This window comes from Neolamprologus multifasciatus, chromosome 19 (assembly GCF_963576455.1).
Source record: "Neolamprologus multifasciatus chromosome 19, fNeoMul1.2, whole genome shotgun sequence".
Classification (NCBI taxonomy): domain Eukaryota; kingdom Metazoa; phylum Chordata; class Actinopteri; order Cichliformes; family Cichlidae; genus Neolamprologus; species Neolamprologus multifasciatus.
In genome coordinates this window covers 6,194,800-6,215,082 of record NC_140457.1, presented here as the reverse complement: position 1 = coordinate 6,215,082, position 20,283 = coordinate 6,194,800, and the positions used below count along the sequence as shown (strand labels likewise).

At 42.2% G+C, this 20,283-nt stretch overlaps 1 protein-coding gene and 6 pseudogenes across 1 annotated transcript in view; all 7 read left to right on the top strand.

Moving 5' to 3' along the window:
* Positions 1 to 20,283, top strand: part of LOC146495828 (b(0,+)-type amino acid transporter 1-like) — a 62,608-nt gene that overhangs the window by 2,146 nt on the left and 40,179 nt on the right. The gene's annotated exons all lie outside the window — the stretch shown is intronic.
* LOC146495843 (b(0,+)-type amino acid transporter 1 pseudogene) lies at positions 1,888 to 3,315 on the top strand (annotated as a pseudogene).
* LOC146495842 (b(0,+)-type amino acid transporter 1 pseudogene) lies at positions 3,378 to 4,812 on the top strand (annotated as a pseudogene).
* LOC146495841 (b(0,+)-type amino acid transporter 1 pseudogene) lies at positions 5,224 to 6,660 on the top strand (annotated as a pseudogene).
* Positions 6,986 to 7,833, top strand: LOC146495840 (b(0,+)-type amino acid transporter 1 pseudogene; annotated as a pseudogene).
* On the top strand, positions 16,722 to 18,504 carry LOC146495839 (b(0,+)-type amino acid transporter 1 pseudogene; annotated as a pseudogene).
* On the top strand, positions 18,596 to 19,976 carry LOC146495838 (b(0,+)-type amino acid transporter 1 pseudogene; annotated as a pseudogene).

The window sequence follows — 20,283 nt, the reverse complement described above, 5'->3', positions numbered from 1 at the left end:
CTTTTCCTCCTAGCAGTGCTCGTGGCCGTGAAGTGAAAACACACGTAGCGACTCCTTCCAAACAGTTATCCCAAGTGGCGGTCCAGCTCCCGTGATCTCTCTCTCCCTTTCCCTCCTGGTGGCAAACACACAAACACACACGGAGTAACTAAACAATCCTCAGATCAACGTAACTGCCACAAAAACCATCCGCGCTGCTCTACCGTGCTTCACACAACGATCCAGCGCAGACCGAAGCTCGATCGCCCTGTTAAGAAGGCAGCCCGGGTGATGGCGGATAATTGGCTACAGCTGGTCGGCTCCGATCGACAACAGGTGCGGCCAGTCTCTGCGCGGGAACACTCTCGGGAATGCTCGTCACCGCTCGGAGGTAAACAATCCCGTTCCGAGAGAGAGAGGGAGAGGGGAAGGGAGCGACATGCACACAATAACACATGGGCAGGCAGCCAGGCGAGGGCTGTCGGACCATGACAGCTTGTAAATTTTCAGCCAATAAATTGTCATGTTGACCTTGAGGATAATTTAATGAGTTAATGTCTTACAAAGATGGATGTAGCCCAGATGTTGGATGATAGATTAATTTATTTGGTAACATGAGCCCATTAAATGATTATTGTGTTTTTCTCCTGAAGTCCAGATTCACTCTGTGCTCCTGTGTTCAGGCTTAGATCCGTTTGCATTTATCTATTTAGTTTATTCGACTCTATTATATTTTTAATGTATTTATTTAAATGGGACAGTGCATCTTTATGTAAATATGTCAGAGTTAGCCAAACAGCAAACAGCAAGTCAAGCAAAAGCAATAGAAAAGACATTTAACACAACATCAGACAATGAACAAGAAGCTTGCTCAGACAACAACAATATTAGAGGCTGTTCTTTTCTTTCTAAACATTCAGCAGGGGATCAAATACATTATTCCTCCCCTATAAAAAAAAAACTCTTTTCCCTTTCAGAATATAACAGAATAATAGTTACTCATTTTCCTAATATATTGGTCCACACTAGTTTATCCCAGAGTAGACAAATATTTATAGGAATTGGTTTCCTGATAAGATGTAGCTCAGGATTAAAATCCCCAAATAAATATTTTTGAGTGCAACGGCAACTTTAAATCTGGTGTTTTGTGTGTTAGTTGGGGCATCTCGCAGCAAGAAATTGAGTGCCTTTAAACGGTTCATAATACAAAAATCTCATCTCAACCCACAGTTTGCACTGGAGAGTTTGTGGTTTTGCAGGATTTACAGCGCTATAACCTGGTAGTTAGGGTTGTGCTAAGTCATGCAGAACTGCTCGTGCTGTTCATGAGAGCATATTGCTAAGCAGTTTTGTTTTTCTCGTATTTTTATTTTTAGCGTTTTAGTTTCTGGAGTGGCAGTGGTTATTTAAGATTCTCTATTATTCATTCATTGCATAGTTATACGTTTATTTTTAAGTGTAGCTTGCCATCACCAGTGTGTGAATGTGTGTGTGTGTGAATGGGTGAATGACTGAATGTAGTGTAAAGCGCTTTGGGGTCCTTACTAAGTAAAGCGCTGTACAAATACAGGCCATTTACCATTTTTACCATTTAATGTTACTGTTTTATTACAAATGTATGGGTATTTCTAGTATATATACATATATTTTTGTACCCCCAAAATATTTAGTTAGTTTCTATATTTTTCTAAAGTACATAGTAACTACTAAAATATTTTTGAAACTATAACTAATAACGCGGAGCTAGGTAAAACACGTGAATTAAACACCTATAATTCAGAACTGAACATTGAAGTCATTTCTTCATATACAGATGGTGATACCGACCGCCTGTATTTTATTTATAAGTTGTTTTATTTTGAAAAGCTTATGTTTAAGTAGTGAAAGTACACTGAGGACAGACTGAGCTGTGATGAATAGAATTACTTGACGTCTTTACTTGGCCATGTCCTTTCTATGATAACATTGTTAACATTGTTAAGCAGATGTTCATGCCTTCTCTCAGATTAGGTATTTTTCTGCTGCCAGTAAAGCTCTCCAAACTATTCATTTAGGTCCAGACATAAGAAAACATTATATCGAGGACTGAAGACAGTCTTTCTCTGACTTTGAGGACACTAGTAGAATGAATTCGGTTTGCAGGGACTTTTACTGTAGAAAAGCAAGACTGAACTGATTTAAAACATGTATATTTTTAATGCTTTACTTCCCTGTCAGTGTTTTATACAAAACCTAAAATAAATTACTGCTTACGTGAAACCTAAGAGAAAAGAAGAACTTTAAACAGCCATGTATAAGACAGCCATGCTGATGATAGCCTCGCCTTACTTTCGTAGCTGTATAATTAAGTGTGCTCCGCCTCTTATGTAACAGACAACGCTTTACAGCTACAGGTGTTCTTGTCCGCTGCTTCTAGGAAGACAAAAACTTTCTGAACATGGGAGATGATACACATGGACTCAATCTGCAGAGGGAAGTGGGGCTCATAGGAGCAGTTTCCTTCATTGGTGGAACCATGATTGGATCTGGGATCTTCATTTCTCCCCAGTACGTCCTTTCCACTATTGGGAGCCCAGGGGCCAGCTTCATTATATGGTCCTGCTGTGGACTGTTAGCCATGCTGGGGGGTCTGTGCTATGCTGAACTGGGCACTATCATACCAGAGTCTGGAGCCGAGTACATTTACATACTGCGGACTGCAGGGAAAGTGGTGGCCTTCATGTTCGTCTTCAGCTCCATCATGGTCATGAGGCCGGCTAGTGGCACAGGAATCGCTCTCAGCTTTGCTGAATATGCTGTGGCCCCCTTTTACAGCGGCTGCACTCCTCCACAGCTGGCAGTGAAGTTCGTGGCTGCCAGATCAATCTTGGTGCTGGCTATAATCAACTGTCTGAGTGTTCACTTGGCCACAGGCATCCAGGTGGTCACCATGGCAGTGAAGGTGGTGGCCCTGGTGGTGATCATCCTGGGAGGCATTGTGATGCTTTTCCAGGGCCGCACTGAGAACTTTGAGGACTCCTTTGAGGGAACCAATGTCGGGGTCAGCTCCATTGGCATTGCTTTCTATCAGGGCTTGTGGTCGTATGATGGCTGGAACACTTTAAATTATTTAACTGAGGAGGTGAAACATCCACAAGTAAGATTTTCAATATTTACTATTAGTAGTTTATAGAAAGTCAAAAGAAAGATGAAGCATGCCAACACTGTGCGACTCCACTCATGATTGTGCATTTTTTATCTTCTTACTGATTTACATGAGTAGGCCAGGACAAACTGTAGTAACCTGAGAACTGATATTGGTAACCATAACCAACTGGTGGCTCATTGGTGCAGTGGTTAGCACCTTTCCCACAGTTAGAAAACTGAAGAGTTAATATTTAATTGAAGGCAAAACAAGTACATATTGCACCATGTGATTTCTTTTGAAAGCTTTTTCTACGCAGTTTGTAGCGTCTGAATTCTTTGTGATCTTTCTCAGTCTGCTCTGTAGACGTGTCGTTTTGTGCTCCCTGCTCTCTCTCACCATGGCGGACAAAACCCCAAAAAACGAAGGCCTGCAACTGAAGAGGCAGATTGGATTGATTGGTGGTGTCGCAATAGTTTCTGGAACCATGATTGGTTCCGGTATCTTCATGTCCCCACAGTATGTCCTGGCGTATGTGGGAAGTCCTGGGGCCAGCATGTTAATCTGGGTTTTTTCAGGTGTTGTGGCTTTGCTTGCAGCTCTCTCCTACACTGAGCTTGGGACCATTATTCCTGAATCCGGTGGGGAATTTACTTACATCCTGAGGATCTATGGTTCATTCCCAGCCTTCTTTGCGGCAATCACTTTCATCCTGCTTGTGAAACCTTCCAGCATTGCAGCAAAAGCAATGACCATTGCACATTACATCATGGCTCCCTTTTACCCAGGCTGCCCACCTCCTCAGCTGGCTGTGAAATGCTTTGCAGCTTTTAGTATTCTGGTAGTTGCCATGACCAACATCCTGAATGTCCGATATGCTCTGAGAGTGCAGGTGATCTTCTTGGTGGCCAAAGTGTTTTCACTCACTTTCATTGTAATTGGAGGGCTAGTGAAAGTCATACAGAGCAGCACTGTGATCGAGGAAAATTTTAATGTTGAGAATGCTTTTCAAGGCACCGAGTATTCTGTGAGCACTCTGGGAAAGGCTTTCTATCAAGGCCTCTTTTCTTACAGTGGCTGGAGCACCTTAAACTATGTGACTGAGGAGCTGAACAAACCAGAGGTGAGGCTGAAAGGGTCAGAAATGACCTGAAATAGTAGCATTTATTCATGCTAAATTTTTAAATACAGCTTAAAACCTGTCAAGAATGATTTGATGCTTTAGTGCAAAAGATGCATATATGCTGCTATATTTTTTTCCTTAACTCTGAATTTGTATCTCAGGTAATTTATTGACTTTGTCCTAACACATGATGTCTATAACACTCTGTAAATCAGTGATCAAAGTGTCTGAGGTGTTGTGTGGGGATAATAAATGTACGCGAGAGTACAGTGTGTTTGCATTGCTATCATTTCGGTCCTGACTCCAATGAGGTGTGACTCCTAGATCTCAAAGACTGTATATAAGATAAGAGATAAGATAAAACTTTATTAATCCCTCGGGTGGGTTCCTCTGGGAAATTCGGGGGTTTGTTGTTTTTTTTTTCAAGATAAGATAAATGATAAAAGATATAAAGATGTTTGGTGAATATAATATATGAGGATCAAGTATCAGAATATATTTTGACAACAAGAAGCATTTTGACCAACATTTTTCTGTATCTCCAGCTTTTCCAGAACATATACTTTGTTTTTAGTTGCAGTTCCTTAAAGCATTTTATATAATAATATTACTGTTTAAATAGGAATTTTATATTTTTAAAGAATTTCTCAACTTATGACAAACTTAATTTATCCTTATCTTAAATGATTGAAACTTCAGTGTGATCGTCCCTTTTTGTTCACGCCAGTTCATAATAATTAACCCATTTCCACTGACTGCTTTTTGCAGCTTAGTGCTTGGTGTTCTTTTCTATTATATCATACTGGAATCCAATTTAATTAAAAGAAGAGTATGGGCAGAACTTTGTGCCATCAGAAACTGAACCTGAATTTTAACTTAAATAAATGCTTTTTAAAACTGAATTTGAATCAATCTAATTTGAAATTCAATGTACAGTTTTGAAAATTATCGTCACTAAATTGAAATTGAATTTTATATTTTGAAAATGAATTCATTTACTTTGAAACTGTATTTTATCCTTTAAAAGTGTAGCTCTCGAATAATTTCAGTTTCACTTCTATCATTCAGATTCAGTTCCAAAATTCATTTTTTTGGGACTTACATCCATACAACTAAATGGTTTAGCAAAGTATTAAAGAAAGTAAATATTCAACTTAGTTTTATGTTATTCTGTTGGACTGCTTAAACTGGTACAAAGGAGAACCAGGTCAAGTCATGTCCTTCCTCTGATAACCTTGTTATGCAGATACTCTGTTCATTTCTGTGGTTGTTGGTCATTTGCCCCTAAAACCTAAAACTTTTTTCATTTGATGAGTAACACTATAAAAGAGTTAATATCAAACTTAACTCTAGTTATGAGTTAAATTTTACTCTATATGGTAGTAGAAATTTTACTCCATGAGAGTTTAGTTTTAACTCCTATAAAGAGTTGAAAAATCATCTCCCGGAAAAGAGTTACTCTAACTCTGCACTAGAGTTCATTCAATGGTCACGCATGTACACTCAAATGTAGTTAATCTGAACTCCCAGAGAGTTTATTCCAAAAACCAGAATTTGCAGTGTACTTTCGTAGCTTTATAATTAAGTGTGCTCCGCCTCTTATGTAACAGACAACGCTTTACAGCTTCAGGTGTTCTTGTCCGCTGCTTCTAAGAAGACAAAAACTTTCTGAACATGGGAGATGATACACATGGACTCAATCTGCAGAGGGAAGTGGGGATCATAGGAGCAGTTTCCTTCATTGGTGGAACCATGATTGGATCTGGGATCTTCATTTCTCCCCAGTACGTCCTTTCCACTATTGGGAGCCCAGGGGCCAGCTTCATTATATGGTCCTGCTGTGGACTGATAGCCATGCTGGGGGGTCTGTGCTATGCTGAACTGGGCACTATCATACCAGAGTCTGGAGCCGAGTATATTTACATACTGCGGACTGCAGGGAAAGTGGTGGCCTTCATGTTCGTCTTCAGCTCCATCATGGTGATTAGGCCGGCTAGTGGCACAGGAATCGCTCTCAGCTTTGCTGAATATGCTGTGGCCCCCTTTTACAGTGGCTGCACTCCTCCACAGCTGGCAGTGAAGTTCGTGGCTGCCAGATCAATCTTGGTGCTGGCTATAATCAACTGTCTGAGTGTTCGCTTGGCCACAGGCATCCAGGTGGTCACCATGGCGGTGAAGGTGGTGGCCCTGGTGGTGATCATCCTGGGAGGCATTGTGATGCTTTTCCAGGGCCGCACTGAGAACTTTGAGGACTCCTTTGAGGGAACCAATGTCGGGGTCAGCTCCATTGGCATTGCTTTCTATCAGGGCTTGTGGTCATATGATGGCTGGAACACTTTAAATTATTTAACTGAGGAGGTGAAACATCCACAAGTAAGATTTTCAATATTTACTATTAGTAGTTTATAGAAAGTCAAAAGAAAGATGAAGCATGCCAACACTGTGCGACTCCACCCATGATTGTGCATTTTTTATCTTCTTACTGATTTACATGAGTAGGCCAGGACAAACTGTAGTAACCTGAGAACTGATATTGGTAACCATAACCAACTGGTGGCTCATTGGTGCAGTGGTTAGCACTTTTTCCACAGTTAGACAACTGAAGAGTTAATATTTAATTGAAGGCAAAACAAGTACATATTGCACCACGTGATTTCTTTTGAAAGCTTTTTCTACGCAGTTTGTAGCGTCTGAATTCTTTGTGATCTTTCTCAGTCTGCTCTGTAGACGTGTCGTTTTGTGCTCCCTGCTCTCTCTCACCATGGCGGACAAAACCCCAAAAAACGAAGGCCTGCAACTGAAGAGGCAGATTGGATTGATTGGTGGTGTCGCAATAGTTTCTGGAACCATGATTGGTTCCGGTATCTTCATGTCCCCACAGTATGTCCTGGCGTATGTGGGAAGTCCTGGGGCCAGCATGTTAATCTGGGTTTTTTCAGGTGTTGTGGCTTTGTTTGCAGCTCTCTCCTTCACTGAGCTTGGGACCATTATTCCTGAATCTGGAGGGGAATTTACTTACATCCTGAGGATCTATGGTTCATTCCCAGCCTTCTTTGCGGCAATCACTTTCATCCTGCTTTTGAAACCTTCCAGCATTGCAGCAATGGCAATGACCATTGCACATTACATCATGGCTCCCTTTTACCCAGGCTGCCCACCTCCTCAGCTGGCTGTGAAATGCTTTGCAGCTTTTAGTATTCTGGTAGTTGCCATTACCAACATCCTGAATGTCCGATATGCTCTGAGAGTGCAGGTGATCTTCTTGGTGGCCAAAGTGTTTTCACTCACTTTCATTGTAATTGGAGGGCTAGTGAAAGTCATACAGAGCAGCACTGTGATCGAGGAAAATTTTAATGTTGAGAATGCTTTTCAAGGCACCGAGTATTCTGTGAGCACTCTGGGAAAGGCTTTCTATCAAGGCCTCTTTTCTTACAGTGGCTGGAGCACCTTAAACTATGTGACTGAGGAGCTGAACAAACCAGAGGTGAGGCTGAAAGGGTCAGAAATGACCTGAAATAGTAGCATTTATTCATGCTAAATTTTTAAATACAGCTTAAAACCTGTCAAGAATGATTTGATGCTTTAGTGCAAAAGATGCATATATGCTGCTATATTTTCTTCCTAAACTCTGAATTTGTATTTCAGATAATTTATTGACTTTGTCCTAACACACGATGTCTATAACACTCTGTAAATCAGTGCAGTTAGCTTGTTAATGTTTGACGCCGTGCAGCCCCACGCACACGGCGGTAGCGGAGATTTGCCGTTAGTTATGGCATTAACGTCATTTCATTTTTTAAATTTATTTTATTTTTTTGTGTCCTGTCTGGTACTGTAGCAATCAGAATTATTGTCTGAAGGCCAAGGAAAATGCCCAACAGATTTACTTTCCCAAGTGGGCCTTTTGCTATACTGGTCCACTTGATTGTCATAGTTTATTTGATCTTTATCAGTTATTTTTATTCTAAGTTATTGCAATCAATAAGACTGGACTCGGGGACGGGAAAGAAAAAGAAGAAGAAAAGTTCAGAAGAAAGTTAACAGAAGGAGAGGGAAAGAAAAAGGAGAAAAGGGAGAGAGAAAAGACAATGAAAATCTGCTTCATCACCTTTTTTTCCCCTCTTTTCCTGGATCACCTGTTGAGAAAAAAGAAAACAAGCAGAAGAAGACTAGAGCAATAGAATAAACAACATCATGATGATCTATGGGAATATAACAGTAAATACTAAATGTTAAACATTATTGTGCAGCACGTAAGATCGACAGCGCACAGTGTGCTTTAAGGTAGGAGCCAAAAAGGGTGTAGTTTGTGTGTGAGCACCCGTGTGTACACCTGTGAGCATGAATGCACTTATTTTTAAAAGGTTCCTACATGTAATGATCTGTTAGAGGGTGTGGGGAGCCACAGCCCCGTCCACCAGGGCATGAAGCAGGTATGGAGGAGATCAAAACTCCAGACATCCGGAGGCCGAGGGCACCCCACCACCAAAGTGGCCAACTCCTCCTCCTAGCCCCCCCCCCCCCCCCCCCCGCTCCAGCAGGCCGCAGAGAACGGGGGGGATGTGAAGGCTCCAAACCTCCCTCCGCCTGCTCATATGTAGTGTTGATGCATGTGTGTTCTAAGGTGCATTTAAAACCCAGAAGGGCATGGAGCTACCTGCCAGAGAGCAGCAGGTAAGCGCATAGCCCCTCCTGATAGCCCTCAATGTCTACGTGTATTTAAAATTGAGAGGTGGGCAACGATGCCAGGGGTGAGGTGTACACCCTGTGTAGCGTGCCCACCCCCATGATCCTATATGTATGGGTTATGAGAGTGTGAGTAATGTGAATGTCTAAGTTGTGAGATAAAATTGAGGCACAGGCAGCCAGAAGGGGACAGAGGGGGGGATGCCTCCCCTGCACCCTAGTGACACACCTTTACCCCAAGGCCCTGCATGTGCGGGTGATTGTGGTGGAGCGGGAAGAGGGAGGCAGCTGGAGATGGGGAGGGAAGGAAGGGAGGGGCAAGTGACCCCTCCCTGGGGCCAGCTCCCCCGCTGACCCCAGTAGGCACCCCCATACTCCGCAACCCGCCAGGGAAAGGGGGCCCAAGCCCATCCAGACCGGGGCCCAGTACAGAAGCGCCGCCTGGCCCCACAGAGCACGGGACAGCCCACCCGACCCCACCACAGAGAAAACTCCACCCACCCCGTTATCCACTCATCTTCCAGACTACACGAGACAAAAGATGCCCAGGCTGAGATCTTCCTCCACCTCTCCTGTATCTTCCCCTCCTGCAGAGTGAGTTCCTGAAGAGAGGAGAGCTCCTGCAAGATGTAACAACCTCCCCCACCAGTTGAAGTTCCCCCCACGTGGCTCGATGCACTGGCGTCACCCTGCGCCAGGGCTGGGCCCCTATACACCCACCCGCCCAAAATCCCGGCAACACACCAACCAGGACCCAAGCCCCCGAGGCCCAGCCAGGGCCCCAGCCCGGAGACAGAGCACCCCCACAACCCCACGCCCGTCCCAGACCCACCCCGGTGCTGTCTGTGCTGACGGACGTCCGTCAGCACAGACCCTCCTGTAGCCCCGCTGCACGCAGCCACGAGGAAACCGTCACCTAAGAGCTAACAGAGCCCTTAATAGGCCATGACCGCTACCCCAGGTTGAGCCCTCCAAGGAAGATGCTCCTGGGGAACCCCCCGACGCCCTAAGCCTGTCCCTACCCCCACACCAATCACAACAGCAAAGGTGAGACCAAACTATGACCCCCCCCGCTAGGTGATGGAGCTGATCAAAGGAGCCCAGAGCAATTGATCTGATGTGGTGGCAGAGGCTGTATCAAGCCTAATGTAATCTAATAGATCATTTCTATATTGGTTAGAATTAAGATTATTTTTATTTTTCCAGTTCATGAGGACTGTTTTCTTGGCTATGCATAGAGCAGTGAAAACCATATGAGCTATATTCTTTTCCGTAGTGACATTATCTAAGCTCCCAACAAACACACTAAAGGGGAAGTTGAAATGTTACATTTCAGACACTTTGATAAGTCTTCACATATCTCGCGCCAAAACTTCTGAACTGGTGGACAGAACCAAAGAGCGTGGATATAATTGTCCGGTGAGTTGGTTTGGCAGTGTGAGCAGTTGTTGGTAGACGTAAAGCCCATCTTGAACATCTGATGACCTGTATAGTGCACTCTATGTAGTATTTTGTATTGAATTAATTGAAGACTGGGATTTATAATTAGATGAAAGGTTTTTAAGCAAATCTGAGACCAGAAGTTTTGGTCTAAGTTAACTGATAAATCCACTTCCCATTTTGCAATAGGAAGTGATATTGATTCATCTGTTTTAGAAAGCATTCTGTAAATTTTGGAAAGTAATTTGGGGGTTTTAAGAGTAAGAAATTGAACCACACTTGGTGGTGTTTGTAGTTCAACTTGACCCGGTTTGAATTTCTTTTTTACTATGGATTTAATTTGTTGATATTCTAAAAAGCTTTTCTTGTTGATCCCATATTGTGTAACTAGTCTGTCAAATGGAATAAATTCTGTTCCTTCTAATATATGTTCTAAGTATTTGATTCCTTTACCACTCCAATCTGGAAAGTTTATCATATTATTGTTATGTCAGGGTTGTTCCAGATAGGTGTACATTTGCATGGGATTAATGAAGACTCCGTCAATTTTAGAAACTCCCACCATGCTGTCAGAGAAGAGCTGATGTTGACGCTTTTGAAGCATTCATGTCGTTGGATGTTTGAGCTGATAAATGGTAGATCTGAAATCTCTAGATTATTGCAAAGTGCTTGTTCTACATCTAGCCAAGGTTCATCTAAGAGGGTATGTTTTAGCCATCCTGAGATAAACTGAAGCCTGTTGGCTAAGAAGTAGTGCTGAAAGTTAGGTAGTTCTAATCCTCCTTTATCCTTGGTCTTTTGTAGTGTTTTTAAGCGTATACGTGGGGGTTTATTTTTCCAAAGGAACTTGGACATGTATGAATCTAGAGATCTGAACCAATCTTGTGGCGGTTTAGTTGGGATGATTGAGAATAAATAATTTATTTTTGGTAAGACCATCATTTTTATAGCGGCAACCCTTCCCATGAGTGATATGGGTAGACATTTCCACCTAGCCCACAGGTGTCGAACTCCAGGCCTCGAGGCCCGGTGTCCTGCAGGTTTTAGATGTGTTGCTGATCCAACACAGCTGATTTAAATGGCTAAATGACCTCCTCAACATGTCTTGAAGTTCTCTAGAGGCCTGCTAATGAACTAATCATTTGATTCAGGTGTGGTGACCCAGGGTGAAATCTAAAACCTGCAGGACACCGGCCCTTGAGGCCTGGAGTTTGACACCCCTGACCTAGCCAGATCACCTTCTACTTTCTTTAAAAGTGGGATATGGTTTAATTTAGTTAGATCTGCAAGCTTGGGAGAAACATTAATACCTAAATATTTTATATTTCCCGATTGCAGTGGTGTAGAAGAAGAATTATAGAAGGAGCAATTAATCAGAAGGACTGTAGATTTTGACCAGTTAATTGAGTAGTCTGATATTCTTGCAAAAGAGTTATCAATTCAATCACCCCAGAGATATTGGTTTGTGAGTTTTTTAGAAAAAGTAACACATCATCCGCATAAAAGCTGATTTTATGTTCCACGTTCTTGCGTTTTATGCCCTTAATTACTGTATTCTGTCTAATTGCTGCTGCTAGTGGTTCAATAAAAATTGCAAACAGTGAAGGGGAGAGTGGGCATCCCTGCCTGGTGCCCCTCAGGAGACAGAATCTTGAGGATTTTTGATCATTTGTTTTGACACAAGCTGTTGGGGAGTTATAAAATATTTTTAACCAGTTAATGAAAGAGGATCCAAAACCAAATTTGTGTAAAGTTGCAAATAGAAGTTTCCAGTTAACTCTGTCAAATGCTTTTTTTGCATCTAAAGAAAATATTGTAGTTTCAAGGTTTTTACTGTATGAGTAGTCTATCAAATTAAGTAATCTGCGTGTATTTGTTGATGAGTGTGCCGGTCCACAGCGATGACAGTGGATTGGGAAGAGGACCCTGCGTCGTTCCAGGATCTCTTTGGGGAACTGGTTGTTCACGCTGCCACGGTTCCTTTTAATTCCCTGCCGCGGCTTTTCACATGTTCCTTTTGTTTGAAGTGGCCGAATTTGGCCACAATAGGACGTGGTCTCCCGGCCGGCGACCTCACGGCCCCCAAGCGATGCACTCTATCCAATGCGATGTTCTTTACGTTGTCCTCCGGCAGCTTCAGGTGGATTTTAATGAAGCTTTTCACCGTTGCCTCCGCGTCCTCTCCGGCAGATTCTGGAATACCAGAAAACACAAGGTTGTCTCGCATGCTACGGGCTTGTAGATCAATAACGGACTCTTTTATTTTTTTATTTTCTATGTTTAGCTGGGTCACGTTATCGGTGAGAGATTTGACCGACTCCCGTAGCGTGGCATTTTCAGCAGCAAGCGTTTCCACCTGCTGCTGGCTAAACTCCAGGGATTCTCGCAGAGATTTAAATTCCCGGTATAAAATCTCCACCAGGGACAGCCTCGCATCGAAACTAGACAATCGCTTGTCGATTGACTCCAGGATGTCTGCAATGTCTTTGCCGGCAGGCGATGTTGTGCTGGGGGAGTCTGCCAGGCGGCATCTCTTCGATGACGGTGTCTCAATTTTGGCCGGGGAAGATGCGCTCTGAGCCTTCTTCATGACTAAATCTTGGAAACAGCGGTCGATGTAATCTTGGAGAGCGTCTAAACTCTCCCCGTTGTCCTCCAGGGTGTTAGAGATGATAGGACAGATGTTGTTAGTTATATGACAATTGATTAGTATATTTGGTGATACTGAAGCTTAAAGAAACTTTGTTCAATTCTAAACTACAATTCGCTTTAATTTTCCGCCAAAATCTCCGGCGTCTGACATCAGTTACAACATGACTTACCTCCTCCGTCACTTACCTCCTCCGTCACTTACCTCCTCCTTACAACTTGAACTTGACTGAGGAGCTGAACAAACCAGAGGTGAGGCTGAAAGGGTCTGAAGTGACCTGAAATAGTAGCATTTATTCATGCTAAATTTTTAAATACAGCTTAAAACCTGTCAAGAATGATTTGATGCTTTACTGTAAAAGATGCCTATATGCTGCTATATTTTCTTCCTTAACTCTGAATTTGTATTTCAGGTAATTTATTGACTTTGTCCTATCACACGATGTCTATAAAACTCTGTAAATCAGTGCAGTTAGCTTGTTAATGTTTGACGCTGTGCAGCCCACGCACACGGCGGTAACAGAGATTTGCTGCGTTAATGCAGTTATGGCATTAACGTAATTTTAACGAGATTAACGCTGACAGCGCTAATAAGAATATGACTGTTTAAATAGGAATTTAATATTTTTAAAGACTTGGTAAATTCTTTAAAAATACCTCAACTTATGACAAACTTAATTTATCCTTATCTTAAATGGTTAAAACTTCAGTGTGATTTTCCTTATTGTTCATGCCAGTTCATAATAATTCACCCATTTCCACTGACTGCATTTTGCAACTTGGTGCTTGGTGTTCTTTTCTATTATATTAGACTCGAGTCCTATTTAATTAAAAGTAGAATTCAACTTTGGAGAGCATTTTTAACTAAATGGTTTAGCAAAGTATTAAAGAAAGTAAATATTCAACTTAGTTTTATGTTATTCTGTTGGACTGCTTAAACTGGTACAAGGGAGAACCAGGTTAAGTCATGTCCTTCCTCTGCTAACATTGTTATGCAGATACTCTGTTCATTTCTTCACACAGATGAGGCCCTGTCTAATCTTTTACTGAAAGTACAGTTTTGTTTTGTTTTATTTTCATGTAGGTCACGTAGATCCAGACACAAGTAAACATAATATGAACAAACACCAGAGAAAGAATTGAGGACACCAGAAGAATCCACTTGGCTTGGAGGGACATTTCCAGTAGACTGGAAATATTCAAAATAGTCTCTATTTTGAATTTTTCATTTCTCCAACTGTGTTTTATAGAGCAGAACCTAAAATAAATCACTGTTAACGTGAAACCTAAGAAAAAAACAACTCTGGACAAGCAGACATCCTTAAAATCTGCTTAAAAGTAGCCTCATTTTAATTTCATAGCAGTTTAATTTTGTGCACTCCTCCTATTGGGCAACAGGCAGTGTTTTGCAACTGCACATGTCTGTTCTTGTCCGCTGCTTCAGAGAAGACAAAAGCTTTCTGACCATGGGACATGACACACATGGACTCAATCTGCAGAGGGAAGTGGGGATCATAGGAGCAGTTTCCTTCATTGGTGGAACCATGATTGGATCTGGGATCTTCATTTCTCCCCAGTACGTCCTTTCCACTATTGGGAGCCCAGGGGCCAGCTTCATTATATGGTCCTGCTGTGGACTGATAGCCATGCTGGGGGGTCTGTGCAATGCTGAACTGGGCACCAGGGCCGTGCAGAGAGGTTTAAAGGGGCGGGTGCTCAAAGTTAAAAAGGGGCACAATGAACCAGGCTGGATAACAACAACACACATTCATCAAGAATCTAACATGGGAAGGGCAGGGCTGTGTTGATCTGAGACTGTAGACATTAAAAAGTCCATAGGAGAGATGGTAGCTGATTAAACAAGTGTCATGAGATAATAACAAAATGCAAAGATTGGTGACAGCGCTTGGAACCATAAAGCAACAAAAAACTGTGAGAAATAATTTAGGCTCTGCCTGTGAATCACTCTTTGCTTCTCTTCTTCCTTCCATCCCATCATTTCATATATCACTCTCCACTTGCTGTCTATCTGAGAACAAGGCACAACTTGCTATTGCAATAAACTATAATCTAATTATCCACACCTAACAACTCTTGCACTTAATCTATAATAAAATGATGACAGAAAAAATGTTATAGCACTGCCTTTAGTAGCCTCACACAGCTCCTACTGTTTCCTCCTCATGTCCTTACCAGGCATGTCTGGACAATGTTATATCATGAGTAATATTTTTTTTTAAATCTATCTAAATAAAACACACACATGCACGCACACACAGTGACATTTTAGACCTTCTTCAGAATACTGTATATACTGTGGGCATCACGGTGCTGATCCAGAATCCTTACATTATTATTTATTACTAGAGCTACAATAATAAAGCAATGAGGAGGGGGGAGTAATAAATATGAAATAATGTATTTATGATTATTCCATTTGTTTCACTATCCACTCTGTGCAGGGGCAAAGCTTATTACATTTTTAAACTGTAGAGATATAATTTTACTGCTGTAAAAAACAAATTTTGTCTTATTTAAAATATAAATCTAATATAATCTGCTTCTTAATGTATGTTCTTTAAAATACAGCGTGTGTTTTTTAATATATTATAATTACATCCATCCATCCATCTTCATCCGCTTTATCCGGGGCCGGGTCGCGGGGGCAGCAGCCTAAGCAAAGAGGCCCATATTATAATTACAATACTGCATAATTATGTGGACATGCATATTAGATCGTTTTTTAGTGAAATATAATCTCCCCAGAAAGGCAGGAAAAGCCCGTAAACTTACTTTAAAACTAAATATGTTCCCTAAAACGGTGACAGAGCTACAGACCCATGACAGCCTTACACAGGTAGCCAGCAGCTATGACCAGCACTACTTGTGCAGTTAATAAAAGGACAGGTAATGTTTGTCGCGCTGTTGCACACACAGCACGCTCGTTTGTTTCAGTTCGTCAGTTGCAACAAGACAGCTGACCAACGTGTACGTAATAAGCTAATACTCCCGTGTGCTATACACTACAGTGTACGCTGTACACCTGCTTACTGGTTTTGTCGCATCAGTCTGTCTCTGAGTTAACTTGTGTTTCTCCTACAGCTCCGGACCGCAAAAAATGCGCGTGCTCTTTGTGAGCTCGTTCCCGGCTCGTAACCAGCGCGTTTTGCTGTCAAGGGCGATCATTGGTTAAATGCGATCATGTGACTGATGCAAGCCAGATTCTTTTATTTTATTTAACTGTGATTAATAGTTAAATATTATTGTTGAGGGGCACTGACAGGACTCCGCACACCCACACACATAAAAAAATAATAATAATATTTTTTTTAAAAAGTTACCTCAACAAAAGGGCACTTTGGGCACCCATCAGGAAAGGGGCGGGTGCTCAAGCCCCTCTAGCCCCCCCTCTGCACGTGCCTGCTGGGCACTATCATACCAGAGTCTGGAGCCGAGTACATTTACATACTGCGGACTGCAGGGAAATTGGTGGCCTTCATGTTCGTCTTCAGCTCCATCATGGTCATGAGGCCGGCTAGTGGCACAGGAATCGCTCTCAGCTTTGCTGAATATGCTGTGGCCCCCTTTTACAGCGGCTGCACTCCTCCACAGCTGGCAGTGAAGTTCGTGGCTGCCGGATCAATCTTGGTGCTGGCTATAATCAACTGTCTGAGCGTCCGCTTGGCCACAGGCATCCAGGTGGTCACCCTGGCAGTGAAGGTGTGGCCCTGGTGGTGATCATCCTGGGAGGCATTGTGATGCTTTTCCAGGGCCGCACTGAGAACTTTGAGGACTCCTTTGAGGGAACCAATGTTGGGGTCAGCTCCATTGGCATTGCTTTCTATCAGGGCTTGTGGTCGTATGATGGCTGGAACACTTTAAATTATTTAACTGAGGAGGTGAAACATCCACAAGTAAGAATTTCAATATTTACTATTAGTAGTTTATAGAAAGTCAAAATAAAGATGAAGCATGCCAACACTGTGCGACTCCACTCATGATTGTGCATTTTTTATCTTCTTACTGATTTACATGAGTAGGCCAGGACAAACTGTAGTAACCTGAGAACTGATATTGGTAACCATAACCAACTGGTGGCTCATTGGTGCAGTGGTTAGCACTTTTTCCACAGTTAGACAACTGAAGAGTTAATATTTAATTGAAGGCAAAACAAGTACATATTGCACCATGTGATTTCTTTTGAAAGCTTTTTCTACGCAGTTTGTAGCGTCTGAATTCTTTGTGATCTTTCTCAGTCTGCTCTGTAGACGTGTCGTTTTGTGCTCCCTGCTCTCTCTCAACATGGCGGACCAAACCCCAAAAAACGAAGGCCTGCAACTGAAGAGGCAGATTGGATTGATTGGTGGTGTCACAATAGTTTCTGGAACCATGATTGGTTCCGGTATCTTCATGTCCCCACAGTATGTCCTGGCGTATGTGGGAAGTCCTGGGGCCAGCATGTTAATCTGGTTTTTTTCAGGTGTTGTGTCTTTGCTTGCAGCTCTCTCCTACACTGAGCTTGGGACCATTATTCCTGAATCCGGTGGGGAATTTACTTACATCCTGAGGATCTATGGTTCATTCCCAGCCTTCTTTGCAGCAATCACTTTCATCCTGCTTGTAAAACCTTTCGGCATTACAATAAAAGCAATGACCATTTCACAGTATGCCATGGCTCCCTTTTACCCAGGCTGCCCACCTCCTCAGCTGGCTGTGAAATGCTTTGCAGCTTTTAGTATTCTGGTAGTTGCCATTACCAACATCCTGAATGTCCGATATGCTCTGAGAGTGCAGGTGATCTTCTTAGTGGCCAAAGTGTTTTCACTCACTTTCATTGTAATTGGAGGGCTAGTGAAAGTTTTACAGGGCAGCACTGTGATCGAGGAAATTTTTAATGTTGAGAATGCTTTTCAAGGCACCGAGTATTCTGTGGGCACTCTGGGAATGGCTTTCTATCTAGGCCTCTGGTCTTATGATGGCTGGTACAACTTGAACTATGTGACTGAGGAGCTGAACGAACCAGAGGTGAGGCTGAAAGGGTCAGAAATGACCTGAAATAGTAGCATTTATTCATGCTAAATTTTTAAATACAGCTTAAAACCTGTCAAGAATGATTTGATGCTTTAGTGCAAAAGATGCATATATGCTGCTATATTTTCTTCCTAAACTCTGAATTTGTATTTCAGGTAATTTATTGACTTTGTCCTAACACACGATGTCTATAACACTCTGTAAATCGGTGCAGTTAGCTTGTTAATGTTTGACGCCGTGCAGCCCCACACACACGGCGGTAACAGAGATTTGCTGTGTTAATGCAGTTATGGCATTAACGTAATTTTAACGAGATTAACGCTGACAGCACTAATAATAATATGACTGTTTAAATAGGAATTTAATATTTTTAAAGACTTGGTAAATTCTTTAAAAATACCTCAACTTATGACAAACTTAATTTATCCTTATCTTAAATGGTTAAAACTTCACTGTGATTTTCCTTATTGTTCATGCCAGTTCATAATAATTCGCCCATTTCCACTGACTGCATTTTGCAACTTGGTGCTTGGTGTTCTTTTCTATTATATTAGACTCGAGTCCTATTTAATTAAAAGTAGAGTTCAACTTTGGAGAGCATTTTTAACTAAATGGTTTAGCAAAATATTAAAGAAAGTAAATATTCAACTTAGTTTTATGTTATTCTGTTGGACTGCTTAAACTGGTACAAGGGAGAACCAGGTTAAGTCATGTCCTTCCTCTGCTAACATTGTTATGCAGATACTCTGTTCATTTCTTCACACAGATGAGGCCCTGTCTAATCTTTTACTGAAAGTACAGTTTTGTTTTTTTTAATTTTCATGTAGGTCACGTAGATCCAGACACAAGTAAACATAATATGAACAAACACCAGAGAAAGAATTGAGGACACCAGAAGAATCCACTTGGCTTGGAGGGACATTTCCAGTAGACTGGAAATATTCAAAATAGTCTCTATTTTGAATTTTTCATTTCTCCAACTGTGTTTTATAGAGCAGAACCTAAAATAAATCACTGTTAACGTGAAACCTAAGAAAAAAACAACTCTGGACAAGCAGACATTCTTAAAATCTGCTTAAAAGTAGCCTCATTTTAATTTCATAGCAGTTTAATTTTGTGCACTCCTCCTATTGGGCAACAGGCAGCGTTTTGTAACTGCACATGTCTGTTCTTGTCCGCTGCTTCAGAGAAGACAAAAGCTTTCTGACCATGGGACATGACACACATGGACTCAATCTGCAGAGGGAAGTGGGGCTCATAGGAGCAGTTTCCTTCATTGGTGGAACCATGATTGGATCTGGGATCTTCATTTCTCCCCAGTACGTCCTTTCCACTATTGGGAGCCCAGGGGCCAGCTTCATTATATGGTCCTGCTGTGGACTGATAGCCATGCTGGGGGGTCTGTGCTATGCTGAGCTGGGCACTATCATACCAGAGTCTGGAGCCGAGTACATTTACATACTGCGGACTGCAGGGAAAGTGGTGGCCTTCATGTTCGTCTTCAGCTCCATCATGGTCATGAGGCCGGCTAGTGGCACAGGAGTCGCTCTCAGCTTTGCTGAATATGCTGTGGCCCCCTTTTACAGCGGCTGCACTCCTCCACAGCTGGCAGTGAAGTTCGTGGCTGCCGGATCAATCTTGGTGCTGGCTATAATCAACTGTCTGAGTGTTCGCTTGGCCACAGGCATCCAGGTGGTCACCATGGCAGTGAAGGTGGTGGCCCTGGTGGTGATCATCCTGGGAGGCATTGTGATGCTTTTCCAGGGCCGCACTGAGAACTTTGAGGACTCCTTTGAGGGAACCAATGTCGGGGTCAGCTCCATTGGCATTGCTTTCTATCAGGGCTTGTGGTCGTATGATGGCTGGAACACTTTAAATTATTTAACTGAGGAGGTGAAACATCCAGAAGTAAGATTTTCAATATTTACTATTAGTAGTTTATAGAAAGTCAAAAGAAAGATGAAGCATGCCAACACTGTGCGACTCCACTCATGATTGTGCATTTTTTATCTTCTTACTGATTTACATGAGTAGGCCAGGACAAACTGTAGTAACCTGAGAACTGATATTGGTTTAGGATATAATAATCCAAACCAACTGGTGGCTCATTGGTGCAGTGGTTAGCACTTTTTCCACACAGTTAGAAAACTGAAGAGTTAATATTTAATTGAAGGCAAAACAAGTACATATTGCACCACGTGATTTCTTTTGAAAGCTTTTTCTACGCAGTTTGTAGCGTCTGAATTCTTTG